This window comes from Balaenoptera musculus, chromosome 8 (assembly GCF_009873245.2).
Source record: "Balaenoptera musculus isolate JJ_BM4_2016_0621 chromosome 8, mBalMus1.pri.v3, whole genome shotgun sequence".
NCBI lineage: Eukaryota > Metazoa > Chordata > Mammalia > Artiodactyla > Balaenopteridae > Balaenoptera > Balaenoptera musculus.
The window spans coordinates 54,144,051-54,160,258 of record NC_045792.1 but is presented as its reverse complement, the minus strand read 5'-3'; the positions used below and the strand labels follow the sequence as shown (position 1 = coordinate 54,160,258).

Below are 16,208 nucleotides of genomic sequence, written 5' to 3'. Positions count from 1 at the left end.
CATTATAGCCACTTCCTTCATTCAGATTTAAACAGTTCTTTAAACTGTCCTTCAAAACTTCTCTCCCATCCATGCTTTCCTCACTATTTCCATACTCTTTTTATTTCTTGGCTAGGTTACTGTTGTTATGGGCTGAATTGTGTACCACACAAATTCATATGTTGAAGTCCTAACAACCAGCTCTTCAATATGTGACTAATTTAGGAGATAAGACCTTTAAAGACATGATTTAAATGAGGCCATTAGGGTGAGTTCTGATCCAGTCTGAGCAGAGATGAGAAAATTTGGGAGACACAAGAGGACACTGGGGGGTTTCTGTGTGCACAGAAGAAAGGCTGTGTGAAGGCACAACAAGAAAGTGGCTATCTACAAGCCAAGGCCTCAGAAGAAACCAAACCTGCTGACACATTGATCTTGCACCTCTAGCCTCCAGAACTGTGAGACAATCAAATTTCTGTTGTTTAAAGCACCCAGTCTGTGGTATTTTGTTACGGCAGACCTAGTTTGCTAATACTACTAAAAATCATAAGGTGGCTGGAATACAGCCTTCAGTCTTCTTAACAGCCAGCAGAGTGATCTTTTAAAAATACATATACCTCAGAGTTACTGGAAATCTCTCTATACCTTAAGAATTTGGGTCAGCTTGTGTTAAAACGTTTCACTTTACAGTAGGAAAGACCATTGCTCTTCAAATTTCTGAACTTATTTTTCATGGTCCTGTGGATCCATTCCTGCAACTCTAAGTAAATGCATGTGGTCAACCCTCCACCAGCTGGTATAGAACGTCTCATGATCTTCACCACTGTACACACAAAACTCATGATTTTGTGATCATACCAACTTAAGGCTCCAAGAGCTATGGGAGGAAACTGTAATCTTGTACTGTACAGTCCTCTGCCTCCTAACTGTTTTCCCTTTGACATTGCACTGGCTTCCCAAACTAGTAACTCACTGTGTGTTATCCCCACAACTCCTGAATAATAAACTCTAGCTTCCCTTCCCTTACTGGACCTATCTCACTTACTTAGCCCTGAGTTATTCTGCCGAATAATAGAGTTATTCTGCTATTCTATTCCCTTTACACAGAAGTCTAACCATATTGCTCCCTTGTTTGAAACTCATTTGCCATTTCCTGATTGCTTATATGCAGAGCCTAGACTCTAGTCCAGCATTCCAGGATCTCTGCAATTTTCTCCTTCCACCTTCCAACATACATCACCCACAACTGAAGCCACATAAATCACATTCAGCCTTGACAAGCATGGCAGCTTCTCTGTCCTGGACCTAGATGCCTGGCCCAAAGATGTCAACTGCTATACTTTTGCTTGCTTCCTCACTGCTCTCTGTGGGCCAGAACCTCTGTTCTCTTGGGCCACTCTCCATAGACTGCTTTCAGGTACTTCAGTCTCAGAGTGCCTAGCACAAAGTGGGTACTCAATAACTGTGATGAATGAATATATGAACAAGTGAGGTAATAAACACCCATGTTCAAAATCTTCCAAGGAGTCTGACTGCTTAGAGGATAAAGTCCACAATGAATCCTGTTGTCAAGGGCCCCCCAGAATCTGTGCCCAGGCTACTTTTCCCAACTTCTCACTGGTTCCCACCCCCTGATTTTAGACTCCTTCAACTCTTGTCAGAAACATTAAAGGCAGGCCCTGTATCCTGGAGGCAACGGGTAGGGATGAAGAGATGGGAGTGGGCTAGGCCTCTGACTTTACCTGTGTAACTGGTGATCCTTTGAAGATTTTTTCACTTTGGCTCTCTCTCCACCTGGAAGGAAGCAGACCATCCATGAGCCTCACAGACCTCTTCCAAAAATGACAATAATTCAGGCAGTGGTCAGAAAAGAACATTATCCATTCAAATTCTACCTTAAGCAGAGGGTTTGTAGTTTCCCCCTTTAAAGGAGAACTCAAATGAGGAAATGATGGGCATGATGAGGTCTAAACAACCATGGTCTCTTCTAGCTAAAATTCTTCTACCAGATGTCCCCTCTCCCACCCTGAACCTTGCAATCTTGAAGCATTTTCCCTCAAGAATTCTCAAATGTCATTTTCTTGGACAGATAAAAAGATTATGGTCTGGAAAGGGGCAGTGATTTTCTCAGGGTCACCCAGCAACTAAGGGAAAAGACAGGACTAAAACCCAGGCTTTCCAGAGTGTGAACTTGCTCTTTACACAGCACCCCGCTGGGTCCCCTGTTGTGGAAGGTGGGAAGATTTGGAGGCACTTGTTCTGAACAACCTTCAACCCCTGTCCTCTCCCAACTGATCCACAATGAATCTGTAGAAACAGGCTTTGATTGCGCTTTAGTGAGAGTCTTTATCCTTAGAATATGGTCTCATATTGAGGAGGTAGAAGGGGTGTGAGGAGCTGCAGGGAGCATGAAAAGAAATAGGAAGTTCGGATGATAAAATCCTATATCCCTGAGAATGCACCATATGGGATTATGGGACAAATGTAACTGTTTTTTCCTCAAACTTCCATAAAACCATTTACATTTTTATTTTGGGAAAAAATCATTTACATTTACAAATATATGCTTACCAATGAAAATAAAATATGAAAACTGCAGAAAGAATATCCATGAGAATCCACATGAACATATAGAAACTGGGTGTCTGCAAAACAGAAAACACAGTTATAGGACTTTATAGCTGGAAGGGATTTTAGATCATGTGGGTCAAGTCCCTTGTTAGACTGCCACGGATGAAGCAGTGGCAGACTAGGCAGAGGAACGTTGATTGATGGGGTTGGTCTCAAACACAGAGAGTACCTGCTACTATCCTAACAATGCCCCCTTACATGTGTCGAGGGCTCTACAAGGGATAAAACACTTCACACACTTCATCTCCCTGGACCCTCAAGACACAGGTCTGAGGGAGTCCCAGAGATGTCACATAGCAAATCTATTCTGGAGCCGGGACTACAGCTCAAGTTTCTTGACTTCCAGTGCTCTACGTTTTCATGGCATGGCTTCCCAAACCTGGCTGTGCATCCAAATCTACCCAAACAGCTTTTAGTAATACAGGTTCCTGGGCCTCACTACAGACTCAGGAATTAGAATTTCTGCATTTTTAACAAGCTCCTCAGGAACAAGCAACCAGTCTGTGAACGAGCATTTATGACTCATTCTCCTAAATCACCATGCTTCAAATAAGGATGTTGAAATTATAATTCTTAATGAACATGCTCACTTCTCTAGGCTCCTTACCTGAATCACGCATTTCACAGAGCTCCATCTTCTAAGTTCTATCGTGTACATTTTTTAATTGCCTGGTTTGACCCTCCCTTTCTACCTTCATTATTCCACCTCCAATACTACTTGATGGTACTGGGTCTGGCATTTTTATTCTTTCTTATGCCATTTCCATCCTATCCCAAGGTCTTTCCTTGGACTGATTAATAATGATAATAATAACAACAACATGAATGATCATGATAATAATGAGAACAACAACTAACATTAATAAGTATTTTTAGGAGCTAAGCAAGTGTTTTAAGCACATTAAGGGTATTTTCACAGCTAATCCTCACAACAGCTCTAGTAGGCATGTACAATAGAAGGTTTTAACCAACTTCCACTAAGCTGAGGCTCCTAATTCCCTCTGGGAAACTGACTGACTGATGCCTTGGCCTGCTCCAGGATGCCCACCATGTGAGCTGTACAGTCACCAAGAATCAGTTGTTCTTACTGTCCATATGGCTTAGAACAGCTGTACTTGTTATAATTGTGCAGTGTAATTAATGTTACTTAAATCTGTACAATGTGAGTTTTAAAGGTATGGCATTTTCAAGGAAACTAAGTCAATGCTTCGAAAAACTTGATGATGACAGAATAGGTCATTAAAAAATAAGCTGCAGTTTAATTTGGTGTGAGTAACACACTAAGATCCTGGGGGTGGGAGGATTATAAAAATCTGCATGGATTCCTCATTCTCCAAATGACTTTAAGTTCTTGTTGTGCATTAAGAAAACAAAACTTAGAAATCATAGCTGGTGTATTGGGAAGTATACATAAGCAACAGAATACAAAATTCAACCAGCTGAAATACTCTCAAAGGAAAGACCTTGAGGCTATGTCAAATGGTGAATTACCTAGTTTCATTTTTTTTTACATGTAGGTGTCCAGTTTTCCCAGCACCATTTATTGAAGAGACTGTCTTTTCTCCATTATATAGTCTTGCCTCCTTTGTCGTAGATTAATTGACCATAGGTGTGTGGGTTTATTTCTGGGCTTTCTATCCTGTTCCATTGATCTAGATTTCTGTTTTTGTGCCAGTACCATACTGTTTTGATGACTGTAGCTTTGTAGTATAGTCTGAAGCCAGGGAGCCTGATTCCTCCAGCTCTGTTTTTCTTTCTCAAGATGCTTTGGCTATTTAGGGTCTCTTGTGTCTCCATAAAAATTTTAAGATTTTTTTTGATCTAGTTCTGTGAAAAATGCCATTGGTAATTTGATAGGGATTGCATTGAACCTGTAGATTGCCTTGGGTAGTATAGTCATTTTAGCCATATTGATTCATCCAATCTGAGAACATGGTATATCTTTCCATCTGTTTGTGAGGTCTCTGATTTCTTTCATCAGCATCTTATAGTTTTCAGAGTACAGATCTTTTGTCTCCTCAGGTAGGTTTATTCCTAGGTATTTTATTCTGTTTGATGCAATGGTAAATAGGATTGTTTCTTGAATTTCTCTTTCAGATCTTTTGCTGTTAGTGTATAGAAATGTAAGAGATTTCTGTGATTTAACTTTGTAACCTGCAACTTTACCAAATTCATTGATGGCTCTAATAGTTTTCTGGTAGCATCTTTAGAATTTTCTATGTATAGTAACATGTCATCTTCAAACAGTGACAGTTTTACTTCTTCTTTTCCAATTTGGATTCCTTTTATTTCTTTTTCTTCCCTGATTGTCGTGGCTAAAACTTCTAAAACTATGTTTAACAATAGTGGTGAGAGTGGGCAACCTTGTCTTGTTCCTGATCTTAGAGGAAATGATTTCAGCTCTTCAACACTGAGTATGATGTTAGCTGTAGGTTTGTCATATATAGGCTTTATTATGTTGAGGTATGTTCCCCTCTCTGCCCACTTTCTGGAGAGTTTTTATCACAAAATGGGTGTTGAATTTTGTCAACAGCTTTTTCTGCATCTACTGAGATGACCATATGGTTTTTATTCTTCAATTTGTTGATATGGTGTATCTCGCTGACTGATTTGCGGATATTGAAAAATCCTTGCATCCTTTTGATAAATCCCACTTGATCATGGTGTATGATCCTTTTAATGTGTTGTTGGATTTGGTTTGCTAGTATTTTGTTGAGGATTTTTGCGTCTATGTTCATCAGTGATAGTGGCGTGTAATTTTCTTTTTTTGTATCTTTACCTGGTTTTGGTATCAGGGTGATGGTGGCCTCATAGAATGAGTTTGGGAGTGTTCCCCCCTCTGCAACTTTTTGGAAGAGTTTGAGAAGGGTAGGTGTTAGCTCTTCTCTAAATGTTTGATAGAATTCGCCTGTGAAGCCACCCGGTCCTGGACTTTTGTTTGTTGGAAGATTTTTTAATGACAGTTTCAATTTCAGTGCTTGTGATTGGTCTGCTCATATTTTCTATTTCTTCCTGGTTCAGTCTGGGGAGATTTTACCTAAGAATTTGTCCATTTTTTCTAGGTTGTCCAATTTATTGTCATACAGTTGCCTGTAGTAGTCTCTTATGATCCTTTGTATTTCTGTGGTGTCCATTTTAACTTCTCCTCTTTATTTCTAATTTTATTGATTTGAGCCCTCTCCCTTTTTTCTTGATGAGTCTGGCTGAAGGTTTATCAATTTTGTTTACTTTTTCAAAAAAAAAAAAACAGGTTTTAGTTTCACTGATCATTTCTATTGTTTTCTTCATCTCTATTTCATTTGTTTGTGCTCTGATCTTTATGATTTCTTTCCTTCTGCTAACTTTGGGTTTTGTTTGTTCTTTCTCTGTTTGCTTTAGGTGTAAGTTTAGGTTGTTTATTTGTCATTTTTCTTGTTTCCTGATGTAAGATTGTATTGCTATGAACTTCTCTCTTAGAACTGCTTTTGCTGTGTCCCATTGGTTTTGGATCATTGTGCTTTCATTTTCATTTGTCTTTAGGTATTTTTTGATTTCCTCTTTGATTTCTTCACTGATCCATTGGTTGTTTAGTAGCATATTGCTTAGCCTCCACGTGTTTGTTTTTTTACAGATTTTTTTCTTGTAGTTGATTTCTAATCTCATAGCATGTGGTCAGAAAAGATGCTTGATATAATTTCAATTTTCTTAAATTTACCAAGGCTCACTTTGTGGCCCAGCATGTGCTCAATCCTGGAGAATGTTCCATATGCACTTGAGAAGAATGTGTATTCTGCTGCTTTGGGATGGAATGCTCTATATATATCAGTTAAGTCCATCTGGTCTAATGTGTGACTTAAGGCCTGTGTTTCCTTATTAATTTTCTGTCCGAATGATCAGTCCATTGATGAAAGTGGGGTGTTAAAAGTCCCCCACTATTATTGTGTCACTGTCAGTTTCTCCCTTTATGGTTGTTAGTATTTGCCTTATATATTGAGGTGCTGTTATGTTGGGTGCATATATATTTACAGTTGTTATATCATCTTCTTGGATTGTTGCCTTATTATGTAGTGTCCTTCTTTGTCCCTTGTAAGAGTCTTTATTTTAAAGTCTATTTTGTCTGATATGCGTATTGCTAGTCCAGTTTTCTTTTGATTTCCATTTGCATGGAATACCTTTTTCCAGCCCCTCACTTTCAGTCTGTATGTTTCCCTAGATCTGCAGTGGGTCTCTTGTAGACAGCATATATACAGGTCCTGTTTCTGTATCCATTCGGCCAGTCTATGTCTTTTGGTTGGATCATTTAATCCATATATGTTTAAGGTAATTATCGATATGTATGTTCTTGCTGCCATTTTGTTAATTGTTTCAGATTTGTTTTTGTAGGTTTTCTTCCCTTCCTCCTTTTTTCTCTTCTCTTGTGATTTGATGACCAATTTTAGTGTTGTGTTTGGATTCTTTTTTCTTTTTGTGTGTGTATCTATTGTAGATTTTTGGTTTGCAGTAACCATGGAGTTTTGATATAGCTTTATATATACACAAGATTGTTTTAAGTTGCCGGTCTTTTAATTTCAAATGCATTTCCAATATCCTGCATTTGTGCTCTCCTCTTCTCACAATTGCTGGGTTTGGTATCATATTTCTGCACAGATGATTTCCTACCTTTACTGGTGAGCTTTTCCATTAGTAATTTTCCTGTTTCTATTTGTGGCTTTTCTTTTTCTGCTTAGAGAAGTTCCTTTAGCATTTGTTGCAAAGCTGGTCTGCTGGTGTTGAATTCTCTTAGTTTTTGTTTGTCTGTAAAGCTTCTGATTTCTCCATCGAATCTGAGTTAGAGCGTTACTGGGCAGAGTGTTCTCCCTACGTTTTCCTCTAACAGTTTTATAGTATCCAGCCTTACATTTATGTCTTTAATCCATTTTGAGTTTATTTTTCTGTTATATTGTTTATAAAAATGATCACATTATTCCTTTCAAAATGCAGGCCTGTATCAAATGTGACTTTGCTGTTCCTTTCCTTCAAGAGGTAAAGCCTGCTTCTCCCCTGCCCCACCTTGAATCTGGACTTGACCATGTGATTATCTTTGGCCAATGGAACATTAGAAAACATCACACTGGGAGATCCTTGAAAAGGCATGTGCATTGGGGCTTGTCCTCTCTTGCTGCTGGGAACCCAATGCCACCAGGTGAACATACACAAGCTGGCCTCCTTGAGGATGAATGACCAAATGAAGAGAGACCACAGTCATCCCAGATAAGACCTTAGACATATGGATAAGGCCACCCTAGACCACCTGGTCCAGCCAAACTGGCTTAGACCAGAGAAACAACTCAGCCATCATACAGAATGTGACAAACAAATATTTGTTAATTTTAAGTCACTAAATATTAGGTAGTTATTTTAAACATAGTAAAGTGCTAATAGACTGTGTATAATTTATTTTACAATTTCCTGTTTTAACTTTTCCAATTAACAGACCACTAAGCAGACCCAATTGTGTTGGATAAAATTGTTTCTATTGTACTATTTTTATCTCCAATTTACAAATAAACAAACTGAGGCCCAGACAGGTTAACTAACATTTCCAAGTTCACACAATAAGTGGTAGAGCCAAGATTTGAATCTCCGTATTCTAACCCAGAGTGTGGGCTGCTTAGGAAAGCCCTTGGGATACTGGCCCCACCTCCCTGACCAAAGTGACCTTGGGAGCTTTAAACTTCCTTCACCTTTTACACTCTTTGAATTTTGAATCACATGAATTTATTATCAATTTAAATATTATCAATTCAAGTATTAAACTGAAAAGTTTTCCTTAATAAAGTTTTATTTAATATGTCCAAAGAGACAATTTTGAGACATTACTGATTTGGGGGATAGGATTATGGAGGGTGGGTTGCTTTCTAATTTATAGTTTTTGTAATGATTGAATTTTATATGAACAAGTTTACTTTTCAATTTTAAAAAACAAAAACGTCAGAAAATTATATAGTACATACATGAAGTGGAATAGTATGGGGACAGACAAGTGGAGAGGCTTCACATATGCCAAGGTTTCCTTGAAGGTCATCTGCAGAAAGCTGCCCAAGCCACCAAGAAAGAAGGGGTAAGCAATTTTACACTGCCACCAGAGGGCCTCAGTGCAGTACTGGCCCTATGAGATTGTGCCCTTGGCCCTGATCGCCTTTTACCTGTTTCTGACCCTGAGCAAGTCAGAAACAAGGGCCAGTGAGGCTGGAGGTATGGAGAAGGCAACCTGAAATATTTAGCCTTCTCATGTAGGTTTCTCTGCTTAAAGCTTTAACTGTCACGGCAGTTTAGAGTCTGGGTTATTATTCTGGACTAGAAACTTTGATCATGAATTGAGGCTTTTTGGTGACAAAACGGTACTTTAAAAAATTATGTAAGAGTGACTAGAAAAGTTATGGGATCTGAGTGAGACTTCATCCAGGGGCAGGGAAAAACATAGCTCACAGAGCTGGTTAAAAAGTCAGTAAAGAGAAATTAAGCTGTTTTCTGTTGTAGGCTATTGTGTCCAACTTTGTCACCCTACTCTACACTGATAAGAAAAATGGGCTCTGAAGTAGTTAACTGGTTAGCTGGGGTTCCCTTCACAGACAATAAGTGAAGGGATTTAGCTGGAAGTGTAACCCAGGTCTTCAGGTTCCCAAGCCTCTGGCCGTAAGCAGTAGCAGAACAGAAGGGGAAATCAAGGTAGGTGGCTGAACACTCGCTCTCCTTTTCAAAAGCATTTTGCTCAGGACACAGTTTTCACTTTGAAATCAAGTACACTGGTTTTCTCCCCACACCCCATGCCACTGTCATTGTTGCTGTGCCTACAGGAAGGTGGGGCTACAGTAACAAAACTCTGGAGTCAGACCTCATTTTGAATCTTGCATCATGTGAAGCTTCAAACTTCAGATCCCCATGGGGATACTCCTAGTGGCTAACTCAGAGGGTTAAATTACATAATGCATGAAAGGCACAGTGTGAGGATCAATAAACAGCAATTATTAAGCAATATTAATTTCTGTGAAAATCACAGAAAGATCTGGGTGAGAAAAGGCGGAGTACCATCTCCAATGTCACATAAATCTCTGCTCTTAAGCAGCTTCCCTGGGGACGCACAATGGGCAATGTAGGGGTGGGTGGGGGACAGAGACCCCTATTGTACCAGAGTTGGAAGAACAATCTGGACCATCAGCTCACCATGAAGAAGTAAGGGTGATTTATCTCATTTAGGACCTGAATGCTGTCTGTGGTCACTGAGTGAATGCTGGAGCACCAGGCCAGTGAGAAAAGCCAAGGTTCATTGACGATGTATAAGTTGATGTTGATGTTAACTGCTTTATATTCTCTGGGAAGAAAAAGAACCACAGGAGATTTAGACTTAATCTCACTCTCATCATGTAAAAGGGAAACAGCCACCTGTTTGTGAAAGGCTGTTGCTTAAATCACCAGAAGTAGTTGGTAGTGGACAACTTATGATATGACATGCAAATGAGCTCATGTTACAGTGAGATAAAGAACTGGATTTAATACATTTGCTCCTGTACCAACAGTAGTATTTCAGTAAACTGCATTCCTAAGAGAAAAGAGAAGAAGAAGGAAGGAAAGAAGGAAAGAAGGGAGGGAGGGGTGGAGGGAGGGAAGGAGGGAGGGAAGGAGGGAGGAAAGAAGGGGGAAAAAAGGAAACCTATTAGAATTTGCCAATTTCCATAATGTAAATACTCCTACAATAGCCCAATTTCAACTACCACTAATAAAACAGGTTTGCAAATTTCCTGAATATTTAATAATTGGCTCCAGTGAGCTGGTACGAGCAAGCTCCAGCACATTATTGTGTAGCAACTGTACTTACTTCCATCAGAGCACTTACCACCCTCTACTCTATTTATCTGCTTTCCTATCAGTCTTCTTTACTTGGCTGTAAGCAAGTTAAAAGCAGAGACTCTGTCTTACTCATCTCTGTATATCCTGTACCTGCTTCATAAATAGCTAACTGAAGGAATAAATAAATGAATACTGATCTGGTAAATATTTACATTTCAAATTTTTAAAAGCACTGAGTAGGGGAAATGGAACCCATATTATACTATGCACTAAATGTCAGTAGATATTTGTGCATTGTCTACAGAGACAGAAGGACAATTAGTAGAAGAACATCTAGTAAATCTAGTCAATTTGTCATTTTCAGGTAAAACTTCTCGGAAAATACACCATGTAAGTCCCTTCAAAAATTTGTGTTTTAACCCTGAGAGGGTATAGAATATTGGAAACAGCTCTGTACAAGCCTGGGTTTGAATCCAGCTTTGTCTTGTACTAGATTGGCAAGTTCTTAGTTTCAGTGTATAAATTGTAAGATAAAAATAAGCCTACCACCTTTCCAGGAGTGCTTGCAATTAGATACCCAATAATGTTAGGATAGTCTCTAAGACAACTCTACAGATCTCCTAAAGATTAAAAAAAATAGAAATAAGGAAACATAGTATAAAGCTACTTTTTAAAACTTTTTGAAACCAGTATGCAAAACCATTTACAATTTCTATATATTAATAATGAACCTATAGAAACTGAAACATAATACCATTAACAATTACTCTAAAGAAAAGTAAATACTTAGGTACACACTTAACAAAACAAGCACAGGATCTGTAGGCCATAAACTACAAAGTATTGATGAAAGTAATCAAAGAAGATTTAAAAAGTGAAGAGACATATGTGTTTATGATTGGAAGATTCAACATTGTAAAGATGTCAATTCTCCTCACAGTGATCTGCGGACTTAATGCATTCCAATCAAAATACTGGAAGGTTTCAATTCTGAAATGTATATGGTTAAGGCATAGCCCAAAATTAACTAAAACAATATTGAAAAAAAAGAATAAAGAGAGAATCACTCTACCCCAATATTAAGGCTTACTATATAGCTACAGTAATCAAGATAGTGTGGTATTAGAGAAGGAACAGACAGAGATCAGTGGAACATAAAACCTGCAAACAGACCCACACAAATATGTCAAAATGATTTTTGACAAAGGGGCAAAAGTAATTCAATGGGATAAAGAGAGTTTTTCAACAAATGGTACTAGTGCAATTGGACAGGTAAGGTCAAATAAGAGAAAACCGTGACCCAGGACAGATGGGAAGATGGCGGAAGAGTAAGATGCGGAGATCATCTTCCTCCCCATAAATACATCAGAAATACATCTACACGTGGAACTGCTCCTATAGAACACCCACTGAATGCTGACAGAAGACTTCAGACTTCCAGAAAGGCAAGAAACTCCCCATGTACCTGGGTAGGGCAAAAGAAAAAAGAAAAAACAGAAACAAAAGAATAGGGACGGGACCTGCACCAGTGGGAGGGAGCTGTGAAGGAGGAAAGGTTTCCACACACTAGGAAGCCCCTTCGCGGGCGGAGACTGCGGGTGGCGGAGGGGGAAGCTTCGAAGCCGCGGAGGAGAGCGCAGCAACAGGGGTGCGGAGAGCAAAGTGGAGAGATTCCCGCACAGCCCTCACCAGCCCGAGAGGCTTGTCTGCTCCCCCGCCGGGGGGGTGGGGGCTGGGAGCTGAGGCTCGGGCTTCGGGCGGATCACAGGGAGAGGACTGGGTTGGCAGCGTGAACACAGCCTGAAGGGGTAGTGCACCACAGCTAGCCGGGAGGGAGTCCGGGAAAGGCTGGAGCTGCCAAAGAGCAAGAGACTTTTTTCTTGCCTCTTTGTTTCCTGGTGCGCGAGGAGAGGGGATTAAGAGCACTGCTTAAAGGAGCTCCAGAGATGGGCGCGAGCCGCGGCTATCAGCGCGGACCCCAGAGACAGGCATGAGACGCTAAGGCTGCTTGCTGCCGCCACCAAGAAGCCTGTGTGCGAGCACAGGTCACTATCCACACTGCCCCTCCCGGGAGCCTGTGCAGCCCGCCACTGCCAGGCTCCCGTGATCCAGGGACAACTTCCCCGGGAGAACGCACAGCTAGCCTCAGGCTGCTGCAACGCCACGATGGCCTCTGCCGCCGCAGGCTCGCCCCGCATCCTAACCCTCCCTCCCCCCCGACCTGAGTGAGCCAGAGCCCTGACACAGGCCTCTCCTTTAACCCCATCCTGTCTGAGCGAAGAACAGACGCCCTCAGGCACCCTACATGCAGAGGCGGGTCCAAATCCAAAGCTGAACCCCGGGAGCTGTGAGAACAAAGAAGAGAAAGGGAAATTTCTCCCAGCAGCCTCAGGAGCAGCGGATTAAAGCTCCACAATCAACTTGATGTACCTGCATCTGTGGAATACCTGAATAGACAAGGAATCATCCCAAATTCAGGAGGTGGACTTTGGGAGCAAGATATATTAATTTTTCCCCTTTTCCTCTTTTTGTGAGTATGTTATGTGTATGCTTCTGTGTCATATTTTGTCCGTAAAGCTTTGCTTTCACCATTTGTCCTAGGGTTCTGTGCATCTGTTTTCTTTTTCTTTTTTTTTTGGTTTTTACTTTAAAAAATTTTTTCTTAATAATTATTTTTACTTTTTATTATAATTTTATTTTATTTTATCTTACTTTACATTATTTTATCTTCTTTCTTTGTTTCTTTCTATTTGTTCTCCCTTTTATTCTGAGCCGTGTGGATTGAAGGCTCTTGGTGCTCCAGCCAGGCATCAGGCTCTGCCTCTGAGGTGGAAGAGCCAACTTCAGGACACTGGTCCACAAGAGACCTCCCAGCTCCGCATAATACCAAACGGCCAAAATCTCCCAGAGATCTCCATCTCAACACCAAGACCCAGCTTCACTCAACGACCAGCAAGCTACATGCTGGACACCCTATGCCAAACAACTAGCAAGACAGGAACACAGCCCCATCCATTAGCAGACAGGCTGCCTCAAAATCATAATAAGGTCACAGACACCCCAAAACACACCACCAGACGGGGACCTGCCCACCAGGAAAGACAAGATCCCGCCTCACTCCACCAGAACACAGGCACTAGTCCCATCCACCCGGAAGCCCTACACAACCCACTGATCCAACCTTAGCCACTGGACAGACAACAAAAACAACGGGAAACTATGAACCTGCAGCCTGCGAAAAGGAGGACCCAAACACAGTATGTAAGCAAAATGAGAAGACAGAAAAAACACAGCAGATGAAGGAGCAAGGTAAAAACACATCAGACCTAACAAATGAAGAGGAAATGGGCAGTCTACCTGAAAAAGAGTTCAGAATAATGATGGTAAAGATGATCCAAAATCTTGGAAATAGAATAGACAAAATGCAAGAAACATTTAACAAGGACCTAGAAGAACTAAAGAGGAAACAAGCAACAATGAACAACACAATAAATGAAATTAAAAATACTCTAGAAGAGATCAATAGCAGAATAACTGAGGCAGAAGAACGGATAAGTGACCTGGAAGATAAAATAGTGGAAATAACTACTGCAGAGCAGAATAAAGAAAAAAGAATGAAAAGAACTGAGGACAGGCTCAGAGACCTCTGGGACAACATTAAATGCACCAACATTTGAATTATAGGGGTCCCAGAAGAAGAAAAGAAAAAGAAAGGGACTGAGAAAATATTTGAAGAGATTATAGTTGCAAACTTCCCTAATATGGGAAAGGAAATAGGTAACAAGTCCTAGAAGCACAGAGAGTCCCAAACAGGATAAACCAAGGAGAAACACGCCAAGACACATATTAATCAAACTACTCAAAAATTAAATATAAAGAAAACATTAAAAGCAGCAAGGGAAAAACAACAAATAACACACAAGGGAATCCCCATAAGGTTAACAGCTGATCTTTCAGCAGTAAAACTCTGCAAGCCAGAAGGGAGTGTCAGGATATATACTTAAAGTGATGAAGGAGAAAACCACAACCAAGGTTACTCTACCCAGCAAGGATCTCATTCAGATTTGATGGAGAAATTAAAACCTTTACAGACAAGCAAAAGCTGAGAGAGTTCAGCACCACCAAACCAGCTTTACAACAATGCTAAAGGAACTTCTCTAGGCAAGAAACACAAGAGAAGGAAAAACACCTAAAATAACAAACCCAAAATATTTAAGAAAATGGGAATAGGAACATACATATCGATAATTACCTTAAATGTACATGGATTAAATGCTCCCACCAAAAGACACAGACTGGCTGAATGGATACAAAAACAAGACCCATATATATGCTGTCTACAAGAGACCCACTTCAGACCTAGAGACACATACAGACTGAAAGTGAGGGGATGGAAAAAGATATTCCATGCAAATGGAAATCAAAAGAAAGCTGGAGTAGCAAGTCTCATATCAGACAAACTAGACTTTAATTAAAGACTATTACAAGAGACAAAGAAGGACACTATATAATGATCAAGGGATCGATCCAAGAGGAAGGTATAACAATTGTAAATATTTATGCACCCAACATAGGAGCACCTCAATACATAAGGCAAATACTAACAGCCATAAAAGGGGAAATCGACAGCAACACAATCATAGTAGGGGACTTTAACACCTTACTTTCACCAATGGACAGATCATCCAAAATGAAAATAAATAAGGAAACACAAGCTTTAAATGACACATTAAACAAGATGGACTTAATTGATATTTTTAGGAGATTCCATCCAAAAAGAACAGAATACACATTCTTCTCAAGTGCTCATGGAACATTCTCCAGGATAGATCATATCTTGGGTCACAAATCAAGCCTTGGTAAATTTAAGAAAATTGAAATCATATCAAGTATCTTTTCCGACCACAACGCTATGAGACTAGATATCAATTACAGGAAAAGATCTGTAAAAAATACAAACACATGGAGGCTACACAATACACTACTTAATAACGAAGTGATCACTGAAGAAATCAAAGGGGAAATCAAAAATACCTAGAAACAATGACAATGGAGACAGAACGACACAAAACCTATGGGATGCAGCAAAAGCAGTTCTAATAGGGAAGTTTATAGCAATACAATCCTAACCTTAAGAAACAGGAAACATCTCAAATACAAACCTAACCTTGCACCTAAAGCAATTAGAGAGAGAAGAACAAAAAAAAACCAAAGTTAGTAGAAGGAAAGAAATCATAAAGATCAGACAGAAATAAATGAAAAAGAAATGAAGGAAATGATAACAAAGATCAATAAAAGTAAAGCTGGTTCTTTGAGAAGATAAACAACATTGATAAACCATTAGCCAGACTCAAAGAAAAAAAGGGAGAAGACTCAAATCAATAGAATTAGAAATGAAAAAGGAGAAGTAACAACTGACACTGCAGAAATACAAATGATCATGGGAGATTACTACAAGCAACTCTATGCCAATAAAATGGACAACCTGGAAGAAATGGACAAATTCTTAGAAATGCAGAACCTGCCGAGACTGAAACAGGAAGAATAGAAAATATGAACAGATCAATCACAAGAACTGAAATTGAAACTGTGATTAAAAATCTTCCAACAGGGCTTCCCTGGTGGCGCAGTGGTTGAGAATCTGCCTGCTAATGCAAGGGACACGGGTTCGAGCCCTGGTCTGGGAAGATCCCACATGCTGCAGAGCAACTAGGCCCATGAGACCACAACTACTGAGCCTGCGCATCTGGATCCTGTGCTCCGCAACAGAGAGGCCACGATAGTGAGAGGCC

At 40.0% G+C, this 16,208-nt stretch overlaps 1 pseudogene; it reads right to left on the bottom strand.

The window, feature by feature from the left end:
• Positions 1-1,703: 1,703 nt before the first annotated feature.
• Positions 1,704-16,208, bottom strand: part of LOC118899506 — a 76,225-nt pseudogene continuing 61,720 nt past the window's right edge.